General features: G+C 39.9%; 1 long non-coding RNA gene across 1 annotated transcript in view; it reads right to left on the bottom strand.

The window, feature by feature from the left end:
• LOC122180003 overlaps window positions 1-14,090 on the bottom strand; it is a 210,224-nt gene that overhangs the window by 23,099 nt on the left and 173,035 nt on the right. The window contains exon 9 of the long non-coding RNA XR_006178893.1: window positions 4,829-4,885. This is a non-coding gene — a long non-coding RNA (uncharacterized LOC122180003). The remainder of the gene's footprint in view (window positions 1-4,828; window positions 4,886-14,090) is intronic.

The raw sequence follows: 14,090 nt of genomic DNA, 5'->3' as shown, positions 1-14,090 counted from the left end.
CTCGGTATCAATAGAGATACTACACTACGTTGGACTATTATCTGAATGAATCATTCACGATGGTTCTTTTTGTCTTATATTACCCTAAATAGAACATTGATAATTGGGACACAGTCTTATATAAAAACTGAACTTTTTAGACCACTTGCAGTTCCTGCATGGCAGCTTGTAACAGTGGCCAGGGAAGTCTACATGGTCTGATGCATCTTCAGAGGCTCATGGTCTTGGGAAGTAACAGAGTAGACCAAAGAGTGAGCACAATTACATATTTGGGGAACTGAGACTGGTAAGGAGTGTCTCATGTCAACGTGAGGCAATCAGTACTGCTTTGTGGACATTTGAAAGCATTTCTTTGGAGTTGATTGCCTTCGAATGCGAGGGCCCAGGAGTGTTTATTAGCTGAACACTTGGCCTGTGAGCAAGTGATTCCAGCTTGATACAGGAAATTGGGAGATTACACCAATTTATCCTGTGAAGGTAAGATACAAGCTGGTGTCTCCCTGCTTCCTTTTATCTGTCAATTGAAATTAGCATGGCCTGGAAAACAGAGGAGAGGAACAAAGGAACAGAGGAAATCCCAAAGCCAGAAGCTGTCACTTATTTTACACTTCGTAATAGCCACTGCCCAAGACTGTCTTACCTGTAAAGCTTATTAATCATAATTAGCAAATTAGCCAATTTTACTTCCAACTAGAGTAATAGTTCTTGTTAAGAAAGCTCTCAATAAATTGATGTCTTTTGTTCCTCTAAGTCTTGGATGACTCCATTATGATAGCAACATCTAACAGCTAGGGGAGGAACTACTCAGGAAAGAGGAAGAGATTCACTTTCCTTGAAACCTACTGTGCGGTATAAGACAGGAAAGTATTCACTTGCATGTCAAAGCAGAAATCAGTCCTCGTCTCCAGTTTTCTTGTTCCAGTAAAACTGTGAAATTGCTTAAAGAAATGAATGACAGAAACAAAGGGATGGGAGGCAGGGTGAGGGGACTGCGTTCTGTTCAAGGTGCAATCAAGGCACCTGTCAGGCTACATACATGTCTGATAAAATTGATTGCAACACCCAGTGGGTAAGATTGCAAGGTATTTCTTACCTGAATAACTATGAAGGCACTGCACCCACTCTGGGGACGTGTAGTTATGTAGCTAACATGAAATGACAATTCAAATTAAATGAATTGGATGCTGGCAAATGAAATGGGCTGCTTGCGCATTTCTAACATGAATAGCTAGAAAATGATAACTTCTCAGCATATCTTGAAGGCTAGAGCAGAGGCCAGCTCTGTTCTGATACAGCATGTAAAACCAAAAAGGTTAATCTAAGCTTACCAGCTACTTTCCTCAGAGAAAAAAAGAGCCTGCAGAACCAGATGCTTAGCTGATCAAGATCCATACAGAAGTTTCAGTGCAAACAAGAAGCTGTTGGCCATCCTGCATGCAACGACCATCCTGATTCCTAGCTCTTAGCCTTCCTGAGTGCAGTATGTAACTGTTGGAAGTTATTAGAGATAACAGCATGACAGGGTAACAAATCACACTGGAACCAAATGCCATTTCATGCTTAATCACCAACTAAGTATCACCAGGATGGAGAAGAGATTCTGAAGAGCAGAAATGCTACAGTCCTACCTCATGAACAACTATGCTGCGAGTCTGCCCTCCTCACACAGAGTTCAGGCCCAGTGCAATGAGCCAATAACAGAAAATAAATGTGAAAATCCTCTTGACGTAGATTTTTCCTCTGCAGACAGATTTGCCTCTTGCCAGAACCAATTTTTTTTTTTTGCAGTTTTTCTGCAAAAACTCTTCAAGAACTGTTGAAGCGGTATGAAAGGAATTGGACAGTAGGCACTGAATGGATCTGGTCATCCACTACAACTCTTCCTCTTTCCTCTATTGCTTTAAACTATTCTTCATGCAGCCTGTCATGCACTTCTTTCTATCCAAAGGCTTAAAAACCACTAGGTGCTATTAGGAGAGAGCTACAGAGACACAAAGGGAGCTGTGGATAAGGTTTAATAGGCCACATCTCCATGGCAAAATGCATTACATGCCTGATTATAGAGGAAGGCAGGTAAAAAAAAAAAAAAAAAAAAAAACAGAAAAAAAGGAAAGGTCTTTTAACTAACAGTACTCAAAATAGCTCTTGCCAGTCTGGCATGGGGCAAAATTAACACCATACCTCATTTGGTGTTTGGTTAATGGTGAGCACAGACACACATCAGAATTTTTCTGAAATGCGTCAGAAGGAGTCTTCTGTCCGCGTGAATTCTGGGCTTTCTTGAGAATAATGATTTTTAGAAACTAAAGTCCAGATGTCTCTCAGATTTTGTTAGTTTTGAATTAAAGAGTTCTAACATGTTCCAAGTTCACCTTCCTTAACCTACCCTCTCAGAAGTACCTGTGACATGTGAAGGCAGCCAAGCACCCAGTGCAAATGGGGACATGAATGGAAAGGGAGAGGACTGGATAGAACTATCACTGCTTTCAACACTTCTTGCAGTGGCAAAGCAACAGCAGACAGCTTGGAGGCACAGAATCCCTCCTCTCCTAATCATCTTCAAATACTCTGTCACTTTCTTGTCTGTTCATTTTGATTTAATTCTCTTTTCTGGCATGTTTTATTGTAACTGTATGCCTCTATCAGTTACACAAGGACAGATTAATATAAAAATCTGATGTCAAGAGCTCCCTAATCCAAATGGTCTCCCTTATGTATCTTCTAATACGTTACTCAGAGCAGTATTTTATCCCACAAAAAGCAAGTGCTGCTGCTTTTTCTATGTGTGGCCTATGGATTGATCCTTTGAATAGCCACGTGTGCAGGAAGTACCAGTTCTCATAGCCTGACAGCCTTCCTATGATTCAAACTGTAGTAAAAGGCCATTTCTGGAAGTCCTGGCTGACAACTTGATGAGAATAGGAAATTCTGGAAACAATTAGTCAATGAGCCAAAGGGCGCCATAACCATAACTAATAAAAAAGCTCTGCCCTTTTTTGGCAATTGCACTCAAAGACTCATCAAATACCGAATATATCATAATTAATTGTATCTCATGCCTTCTCACCTTCCCTCACAAAGAGGCAATTACTTTTGTTTCACAGACAACCTGTGGTACCTAGGAGTGAAGGACTAAGCTCAGTAGATGTGTCTAACAGACTGTGACAAGGTACTTTTCAGGGCCAGTTCTTTTCAATGTTTTTATGAATGATTTAGATGCAGGATTTGAATGCACACTGAGTAAATTTGCACACTGTACTAAATTAAGAGGAGCTGTTGGCTCCCTTGAGGGTAAAGAGGCCTTACAGAGAGATCTTCACAAATTAGGAGGGCTGTGCAATCACAAACTGCGTGAAGTTTAACAAGAGCAAGTGCTGGATTCTGCATCAGAGAGTGGGCAACCCTGGCTATGTGTAAGACTGAGGAAGGAGAGGCTGGAGAACAGCTTTGTAGAATAGAGTGTGGGGGTTCCGGCTAACAGCAAGTTGAATGCAAATCAGCAGTTCGTTAATTTCCAGTTCTGACTTTTTTAGCTCACTAATTGGATCTGGTTGAGATAGCAGAGTCATTATGGATTGGGGTCACTGATTTTTCACAAATGTGTTTCAAAGCTCTGACCTTAATTTCTGTTAGCAGTTGTCAGCATCAATAGTTCACATTTGCCCAAGCAGAAGCAGTACTTAGGTGCCCATTTTAAACATGGGACATGTTGTTTAACAGAAAGGCCTCGACCTTTTAAGGATGTCATATAGCTTACCATTTAATAATAAGATATGCCTCTAATTTTTCCTATGAACATCCATTTCTGCCCGTGCTTTAAGAATAATTATCAATATACAACTCCTAGCAACATTCCCCTTGTGGTTTTGAAATACATTTATGTACTTACCATTATGCCTTTTCTAGTTCAGGTCTGCAGCTCAGGGGATGTAATGGTAGCATGAAGCATTACTGGGATTCAAGTTTAGGTCTATCAGTTTGGCTAGCAGATGTGAGCAGGTGACCGGACTCAGAAAGATAACCTCTTCCAGACCTGTTCTTGTGAAGATGTAGCATGCAGTGGAGAGCAGAGCCAAAACATGCCCTCTGCTCCTCTGAATGCTGTTCATCACAGATTGCCAAGTACAGTTTAAACAATGTTTGTTTCCTTTCACCTGAGAAACTAGGGAAGTCTCTTTGAGATATGAAACCCCAAAATCTTGGGATTCACCCCACAGAAAAACATGTGTGACACATCTCCATTTCCCCTCGACACTGATGATATTTACTCTCCATACTGAGATCAGTCGCTGTGCACGATACGTGAAGGGGCAAGGAAAGCCTGAAAGACTCTTGAAAAACGATTTTACCAGCAGCGGGAGCTTAAGGAATTGCTGGCAGTCATCTAAATGTCCCCTCCATATCACTCTATCTAGAACTTGCAATTTTTTTTACCATTAAAACTTATTGCTGGTAAGAGAATAAGATAAATATTACTGACAAAAGTCCTCAAATGAAGTTTTCTCTCAAAGCTTTTTTTGTTGGTTTGTTTTTAACCTTCTGAATTACGTTAATATTTCTGGGGTGGGGGAAGCGGGGAAGATAAAAAAAGCCTGAAATAAAGGAATAATAAGATAATAATGTGACTACAAAACAAGAAAAGTTACTAGCCTTATTCCATTTTCCAGGAACTTCAGAATACAGAGATCCATCTGACAATAATTATCAAAACTACGTAAACTATAACAGAAAACAGTACTGCCAATGGACACCCCATACTTCCAACAAGACTAAAAGGTTAGAGGATAAACATGATAAATGCATCCGTACGTGGGAGTTCAAAACTTACCCCTAATGACAACAGGCATATCCTGAAGCATTCCTCTCTTTAGAAGTTGTATCTGCCCTTTAAAGAAAAAGAAGGGAAAGAATTAATTTCACAAATGATTAATAGCTCAATGCAGTAGCCTATTAATGGATGTGTAATTGACTAATAATTGCACACCTCTCTATGCCTCTACTTAAATTAAATCTGCCACCCAATCCATCGAGTTTGTTTACCAAACATGTTGTAGACTGAACAGTTATCTAAATGCTCCTCCAGCAGGAAAAGGGGATCAGCAGACTTTGGTCTTTCAGAACATCAGAAGCACTAGAGCCTAAATGGCTCAGTTACTCCTTGTATGGGAACTGCTGAGTCACGGCCTGAACCTCTGACCGATCACCTGAGGCGAGCCATGAGTCAGCCAGAGGAGCACAGCTGAAGGCAATTCACCTGTGCTGCCAGAAGGGGTGGAGCCAGGCTGCAACTCTCCTAGACCTATTTAAGAGCTGGCTACCAGAGGGGAAGGATCTCTTCTGGAGATTGCCTCTCTTGGTGTTTTGTGGTGAGCTCAGCCAAAGGGTAAGCTCTTCCCCTTATTCTCTTTTTGTTATCATTGTCTACTTTGCCTAACTCTCTTGATTATACTGTGATTATAACATCTTGATATCTATTGATTATACACTCCTTTTATTCACTGTGAACTGCAAGTGAGTCAGCTGATTTAATTCAGCACAGCTGGCATTTTTTAGGTACAGCTCAACCAAAGGGGCAAAGAAAGCTGACCTTATGTACTGTCCTGGCCATCCCATCCTTCAGCAGTGTTTGTGGAGGCTTTCTAGGAACTGGTTCTGCACATGTTCTCAAGAGACAAACCCAATTTAAAATGGGAAAGTTTCACAAGGTTCAAGTCTTTGCTTTCTCCTGACTTCATGGTTCAGCGAAGGGGATGGTGGAATGGTACAAATAGAAAGGAATTGAGTTGTGAAGTAGAAAATCTGTAGCGTGCTTCTTGATCTTCTGCTAAACTGCTTGCCTAACCTGCTAAATCCATTTTTGCTCTTGTCCAGCTCCTAATGCTAGAGTCTAGGATCCTCAGCACAGAACATCAAACCAGACAGTATCTAGCAGAGTATGGCCCTTCTCAGTTTGGTCTTTTTGCAAAATTAAGTATGCACCTGCTACAAAAGAGTGTATATCTACAAGAAAATAGATGTAGAAATATTTGTCTCCTTGTTTGTTCCTGTGTTTATCCTTGCAGTTCTGGAGCAAACTGTGACCATACAGACATACTGCGCTCTGATCAACCCTATGTTCATTTAACAGAAACAAGAACATTAAAGCAGATTGAGATTTTCAGTTCAGAATGCTGTTCTGACACTGCTCCACATACAACTGGTGAACCTCAACCTATCTTTCTCTGAGCAAGATTTAAGCAGGTATATATAACTCTGCAGTTTGCCATTGTTCTGCCCCATCCCTGGAGGTGTTTCAGGCCAGGCTGGATGGGGCCCTGAGCAATGTGACCTAGTACTTGATCTAGGGGTTTACAACTTCATGGTTGCAACTTCGTGATCCTTGAAGACCCTTCCAACCCAAGCTGTTCTATGATTCTATGAACCCAAGGCTTTGAGGCACTAAAAAAAACACTCAGCACTACTGCAGGTAGCCTTAATTTGAAGGTCTGGCACATTGGCTTTGCTAGGTAAGGCTGAGCAAATTTCACTGCATGCAAGCTCGCACTAAGATCTGGCTCCAGAAGGTTTTCACCCAGAAAAGACAGCCCCAAACCAGCTCCATGGGTAAACGTCCTACAAAGTACAGATAATTAAGGACATCACTTCCATAACTGAAATGAGTAGTACTAGATGAAAAGCAGCTAATCTTTTTCAGTGCTTTAATGAAACGATTCATCATATACCTCAGGGGTGTCTCCTATTGCTTTGGAATAAGGAGAGAAAGCAGGAATACTTACACTGTCAGCCCTTCCTGTTATTCAATTGTACTCTCAATACAGGATTGCCTCAAGCAATAAATACACGTGCTACAAGTACAAGTGGACCTTTTATAGTTTACAGACCCATCCTAGTACAGCTTGCAGGTTTAACAGGAGGCATTTCCTGAAAGTAGAATTTAACCACCCTGGAGAACAGAATTTTTTTTTCCACCCCTCCAGTCTATCAGTCTTGTTTCTTAAGGTAATTTAATCTTCCCCTCTCTCAAAAAGTACTAAGTCTTCTCGGTAGCAGAAGAGAACATCTGAAGAGGAAGAAAGTGAATTTCAGTGGAAATTCAAAGGCAATGCTGATTGTTTGCTAGGAGAATACCTGTGTGTACCTCTAGCTAGATACCTCAGCCAGAAACAGAAGATTTGCTGGCTTTAGTAGGAGCTTGCTAGCAGCTGTGAAGATAATTCAGGCAAGCTTGTTCTCTGACCCACTTGTTTTTACTTTCCTCGTTATCCTATAACTTGCACTTCTCAGCAGTATTACCTTTAGGAGGCTTAAGGACTGTGGGCCTTGGCAGATTGTCAAAGGTAGCTGAAATTTTTCTGAATTTTCATGCTTTTGAGGTTTATTCACTCAAATGAACTTTAACAAATGTGAAAAGGGCTGCCAAAGTCTAGCACTAGGAATGAGGTAGGAAAGAATGTGTGGTGCTGTCTGTTTCTTTTTGGAAATAGCTGACTTTCCAGAGCAATGCCAGCTATGGTGGGATGGATCCATTTGGAGCTGCAAGCCCTGCATATCTCAGCCATGGGAATCACCCTTCTGAAGATCAAGGGGCAATGCACAGGGGCACTAACATTCAAAGCCCCAGATAGCCAGGATGAAGATGTTATAATTTCCAAATAAGTCTCTAACTTTATACAATATCTTGATATGGTACATCACTAAATCACAAATTTATCACAAAATCCCAAATATATATCTGTTAATATGCAAAAATCCCTATTTCTACTCAGTCAGTGTAAAACAAACATTCCTCATTACTACCCCAATGCAAACAGGAAAGATTCTTGCAAAGAAATTAATCCAGCAATTCACTGTATGTTACATTTGTGTACATAAGTAAGACCCTGGACCCATGTAACCAGTTGAAATCGAAGTATTTATTGGTTGCTTTATCTCAATACTGCCGCTTCTAATAACTGGTCTTATCAGACTCATGTGGCACTGCATGTGGGCTTGACTGTTACATGACAACCTAACACTGAAGGTAGCTTTTACTACATTTCCCCACTGCATTGCGTTATTTATTAAAGACTGCACAGCAAGAGTCAATAGCTACCAGGATGGCTTCTTTTAACTGGTTTTCCATGTATCTTTTTTTTTTTTTTCCCCTAGGATACAGGGTTTCTGTAACTTCCTGTCAGTTTCCCTTTACTTGTAACCTTGCAATCAGTTAGCAAAAGTCAACCAGATTTAATGGAGAAGTAGAATATAAAGTCTATATTGAGTTCTGCAGAAAACAGGTGACAAGACAGAGGAAAACATGTTTCCCAGAAAGAAAAGTAGTGTGAACTCAACCATGTATCAGCAGCAGAAAAATCAGATAGGCCTTAGTTAAGACAATATGCAGTAAGGCAGGTGTTGTTGGGTCCACAACTCCTGGGAATATTTGCAGCTTTTTCTCAGTTCAGTATACTCAGAGTTATGCACAGCAGGCAATTGAATTCCTGTCTTAATGGGACTTAGCAAGTGTGACTCTGCTCCTGATCCCTGGCAATATGGTTAGCATAACCAGAAAGAAGGTGAAATGCACAATAAGTAAGCAGCCTGTTAGTGTGTCCCTCTGTCCCCTTCTCTCTTTCTCCCCTCTCCAGGGGTTTTGCACCAGGGTTTGGAGATACCCTTCACTGACAGAGTGACAAGGCCATTAGCATTATTGAGAACCAGGTGCTGAATCACCAAGGTGGCATCCGTTCATCACATTAGCATTACTAAATCCTAAGCTTTCAAGAGTGAGTCTACCCTGTATTCAACCATTAGACATAGATTTAGACATACCAGTATGGCTCTCCAACTTGAGAAATCTGAAATTTAGTGATATGATTCATCTCAATTTGGCAAACAAATCCGTGTTGAATTACTAGAATTTCTCAGAGGATAGAAATTCAGAATTTCATTCATCTCTAGTGAATAATTAATTGCTAAACTAATTAAACATTAAAATCCATAATGAGATGGAAGAGACTGACACATGTAGCTACCATGAATTGTTTTGTGATCGCAGCTGCCTGTCACCATGATTGGCAGCTGCTGTTTGCAACTTCTGTGACTCAAAAAAAGTCATGGTGTCTCTTTTTGCCTTGTCCTCTGACTCTCATTTGCTGCTTATGCAATTCTAGAACCTACTGGGAAGAGGTCGTATAAGTGTTAGTTATGATACAGGTTGTTAATATGTGACAAAAATTTAGAACTTTGGGTCAAAAGCTCACCGAAGGCTATAATCAATAGGTCCTCTTCAGCACTATTAACCTTTGAGTGAAAGCCCAGCTACAGTAAAATGAACTTCGCTCAATGAGCAATGAAGAGCAAATATCACATTCCTATGGAACAGGCTTGACAAGTCTGTTTTGAGTGAATTCCGTTTTTGAGAGCACAACTAGAGGTTCCGTTAGCCCATGAGTGACCAACAAACACAGTTTAAAAGCTCAAGAGAAGCTGAGATGAGTAGCTGTGTTGCCATGGGTTAACTAAAGCTTCCAGCATCAATGAAAATGGTAAAAAATATGATGGATAACTAGCGAAGTTTGATCAGGTTTCAAATGCATCTCCCAGGAGTAAGCCACACTGAAAAGGCAGCAGACAAAATGTCATTTATAGCTGCCTGGCCTAAAGAATTTGGTAGTTACAGTATGTATATTTGCAAAGCTTCTGCAGGGAAAAACAATATGGATACAGTTTTGTAGACACAACTTACTTCAAAAGCCAAACTCAAATGATGTATTTTACTGTACAACAGACAGCAGCAAAAAAGGGTTTAATGCCTATTTTTGACAGATCTTAGCATCAGAGTTCCAAGATAACTATTTTGGTGAAGCAATAATTCTAGATCAAATAGCACTTGGATATACAACAGAAAGAGTTGGTACTTGCTACTCCTTCAGCTTTACAGAACTTACACTCTGGGGACAGACTCAGTTTTCTGAGAATTTCCTTGTAAATCTTCTAATTAGACTCTAAGTTAAAGTACTTTTCATATAAGGTATTGTTTGCCTTTATTTTTATTCCAATTACCTTAACAGTAAAACACACTTTAATCTTTTCATTCTTTAAAAATTCAGTAAAACTCAACAGACAGGATGAATTTGGGAGAAAAGTCTGTTGTAATGAAAAAAAAAACAATTTAGATTCAGTGAGGAGAAACCCGCTCAAGAGCTCAGGACATTCTTAGATTGCCCCACTGTGGCATCAAAGATTATGCAACTAATTACCGCCCTTGACGTGTAATGCATTTATACGCCATCCCATTTAATTTCCAGTATCTGTAAATATCTTCTAAAAGGCTGAGTAAAATATGAATGTATTTGTGTATGATACATCTGCGTGTGTGAACATGCACATGAACGTTTAAATAACTACATATCTCAGATAATTAAGCTGATACGATGATCGTAGCTATTTTAAGCTTCTTGTTTATATAAATCAGCCCACAGCCTAAGCACATTTGGCTGGGATGTTCTCACAGTTGTTGATTTTTTTATTGCTGCAGAATGACTTCACACATCCAAAGCACTTTAGCTCCCAAACTGAAATACATGGAAGGCTTTGCACTGATGGGCCACATTTCCAGACTGGCCCTTGAGGAACTAAGTCTAGCTTTAAGTGTGATTTATATTAAGTCCCTAACTACCTAATTCAAAATTCAACTTTCAGTGCCTTATTAAGTAGGCAATTTGGAGTCTGTATATAAAGGAACCTCCAAGACTGTCTATCTCTGCAAGTCAAGGTTTTATTGTTTAAAAGGCACTTCTGTAAACCTGTATGGCTGCCTCCCTCAAATTCAGTTTCCAATCCGTGCAAGCACAGATGCTGTAAGATATTTTCTTCCTTCTCCTCGATGCTGGAGTCCCAAGATCAATTCTTCCTGATTTACAGACCCAACACATTTACTAAGCATTTTTGGAGAGACTGGGAAATAGCCCAAGGATAAAAGATTCTGAGCAAGGGACATAATAATTGAACCTCTTAGAAAAAAGACAAAATGTTACCCTTTTCTCTCTCATCTCGGGTGAGATTCTTCCTAAACTATTAGGATAGGATAGCCCCCAGAATTGAGCTTTGAGGAACACCGTTACTAACGATCCACCAGCCAGCTGTAGCCTCATTCACTACAATCCTTTGAGTTCTACTGTCAAGCCAGTTCACGTCCCAGCATAGCACGAGCCTGTTTGTTTCTCAGTCGGACAGTTTGTCCAAAAGGATGCTGGAGTGAATGATAGTATCAAAGGCATTACTAAAATCCAGAAAGATTATGTCCTCTTGCCTTCCCTTCATCCACCAAGAGAGTGACCTTATCAAGGTAGGAAATCAAATTACTAAGGCAAGAATAACAATTTTATTTCCTCCTATGACAGATAAAGAAGATAATATCCTCCTATTGGATTAAGAAGAATAAACTTTCCTGTCAGGAAAGTATGTGAGGAAAGAGTGCATCACCCCTGCAGGATACAAAATGAAGAAAAAAAGAAAAATGCTAAGAAAATCACCCCAACTTGATAGCGAAGCTGTAACGGAGCAAACTTGCTGCTGCAGGGCTCATTGTAGGAAACTGGAAGGGTGAATAGAAACTAAGGCAAGGATGGGAGGTAGATTTGCAGCAGAATCAATGCTTCCATTCATTTCTAGGTACCACTTGTGGAATACTGTGGATTGTTCAAAGTTTGTCAAAGGAATATTATGTAGACCAGAATTAAAACTAGAGAATTACGTATTAAACTTGAGTCTGCAAAATGAGATCATGAACTGGAGGCTACATCAGGGCATTTATGAAAATGGGGAAAAAAGATCCAAATCAAGCCTACAATCTCTTAATTAATTCTATTCTAATGACTAAATAGTGAATAAATCTTGGTCATTATATAATGGGATAAGACGCAGATGTTTTGGCATTTAGACTCAGAAGCATTCAAGAAGACCTGGATGTTTCCCCAAAGAAAGAGAAAAGGCATACGGAGGAGGGCTGATACAGATACAATTCACTATGTTATAGCTGACTGAAAACATGCAAAAAGCCAGCCAGAGGCTATTTGTTCCCTGAGAAAACTTAGTTTTTAAAGGGGAGATCCTTTCCATGGGAAAAGATCAAGTGTTGCAGCAATGCATGTAGAAGCAGAGTAACGTGCGAGGCACAGTAACATAACCCAGTGACCACAGTAGGTGAAACTCAAGATTTGGGATAGGCCGTTTCCCTCACTGTGAATTCAAGTGGGGCACCATTCATCCCACGTGTTTTGAAGCATATTTGGAAGGCAAGGGAATGGCACTCCATTGCCATACGTCTCCTGGAAAGCAGCAACAGGCATTAATTCACGTCTATATCTAACTTGATCAGTGTTTTTTGTTCAAAAATATGAGTCCTGCCCTCCCTCAATAATTTCAGTCTTTACTGAGCACACTGATATATGCTTTCAGAAATGTGCTATTTAGTCAAGATGTTGCTATCTTCAGAATCAAATATAATGTCTGTGACCTTTTAAAATGTCTTTAAAGACAAAGGTGAAATTATATTCGTTTGTAAAAAGAATGGTGGTATAATTACTGCTGCTTTGTCATTCAGTAGCAAAGATTCTGATTTGCCTTGCCACATAAATCAGAGAAAGGTGAGCTGCAAGGGGACTTACAAGAACCTTCCAAGTCCAACCCTTCTTTGAAGCAAAATGAGAGATTCTCAGTCCATCCCTGATAATGAGCAGTTCTTGAAAACATTTTCCAATTCCCTGTTTAAGCTTTTTTCTCATTTTTTCCACTTTTCTTGCTAATAGAAACTATTTTGTGCGACAAGGTTTTCTGCCACTACTCCCCTCATACTTATATTTTCTTCTCGTCATCCAGAGTGCATTCTTCTATTTGCTTCCTGCTCAATTCTCTGCTCATTTTCAGGCCATGAAAGTCTGTTCTTGCGGCCACACTCATCTTTGAACCCACTTCTCCACTCTAAACAGTTTGCTGTTCTCTTCTTCAGAATGAACTGATTTTTCTAAGCCCTTACCAATTCTTTGATCTCGACTTTAATTATCTTGCATTTTCTTCTCCTTAAAGTAGCAAATTCAATCCCCCATAATTATTTTCATCCTAGTTACCTATCCTTTTAAAATCCACATTAAATTCTTCCCTGTTAATTAGAATCAAGTCTAAAGCAGCCATTTACATTTCTGTCCTCCAAAACCGGAAGCCCCCTCCAGCACCCTCCAAGGTCTCACAACTGTCCCTGTTGATGTAATCTCTTCAGAAAGTCCAAACAAGTCTTTGTCTGAAAGAGCCACACTGAACTTTGCTCCCCAGCACAGAAGACTCTGTTGTTTACATGTTGTTTCTTTGCCATTTCATCTCCACAGAACCCCTTGCAGAAAGATTTTCCTGCTCCCGTTATAACTGGTATCTGTGTATGTATGTCTCTAATTTCCTGCAAGTTGCCCATTTGACTTCCTGCTTTATTTTTCTTGGTCTCAAGCTATTTTGGTTCATGTTTTGTTTTACTTTACAGAGTTTCTTGTAACCTAGACCCACACTCTGATCTATCAATCAGATCCTACTTATTCCCAATGGGAATTGAATTCTCAAAACCCTTCGGCAATCTGGAAATGCTAGACAAGGCTCAACAGTGTTTGCACGTAATGAAAGAGCAGATTGGATAGGATGGATGTCAGCTTTACTGCTTTAACGCTAGTCACTACTTCTAATACTGACCACTTGTTTCATAGAGCAGCTTGTTCTTTGCTGACCCAGACCGTTGATATCGCTTCAAACAAACGTTTTGTAGGCATTTCCATACTTATGACCAGCAAGTCAAGGGCATTTGGGGTCCTGATGATTTCCTGGAGAATTGATTTTGCTATCTGGAGTTGTCTGCACAAAGCTTGTATGAATTTTCAAATCACCGTGCAGTTTCATAAAAAACTCTATGATTTTACATGAGAGGAATATGAAGCAGAAAAATAACCAAACAAGTGGATTTACTAATTATAAGACGAATTTGTTGAATAGCAAGTGAATACCTGGTCAGATGATATACGTTCTTAGATAGCCCTTTACAGCCACAGACACCTGAATACCCCTTAATT

This window comes from Lagopus leucura, unplaced genomic scaffold (assembly GCF_019238085.1).
Source record: "Lagopus leucura isolate 7727_CA_CO unplaced genomic scaffold, USGS_WTPT01 Super-Scaffold_100004, whole genome shotgun sequence".
NCBI classification, from domain to species: Eukaryota; Metazoa; Chordata; class Aves; order Galliformes; family Phasianidae; genus Lagopus; species Lagopus leucura.
The sequence above is the reverse complement of the archived record's forward strand: the minus strand, read 5'-3'. Positions and strand labels throughout refer to the sequence as shown.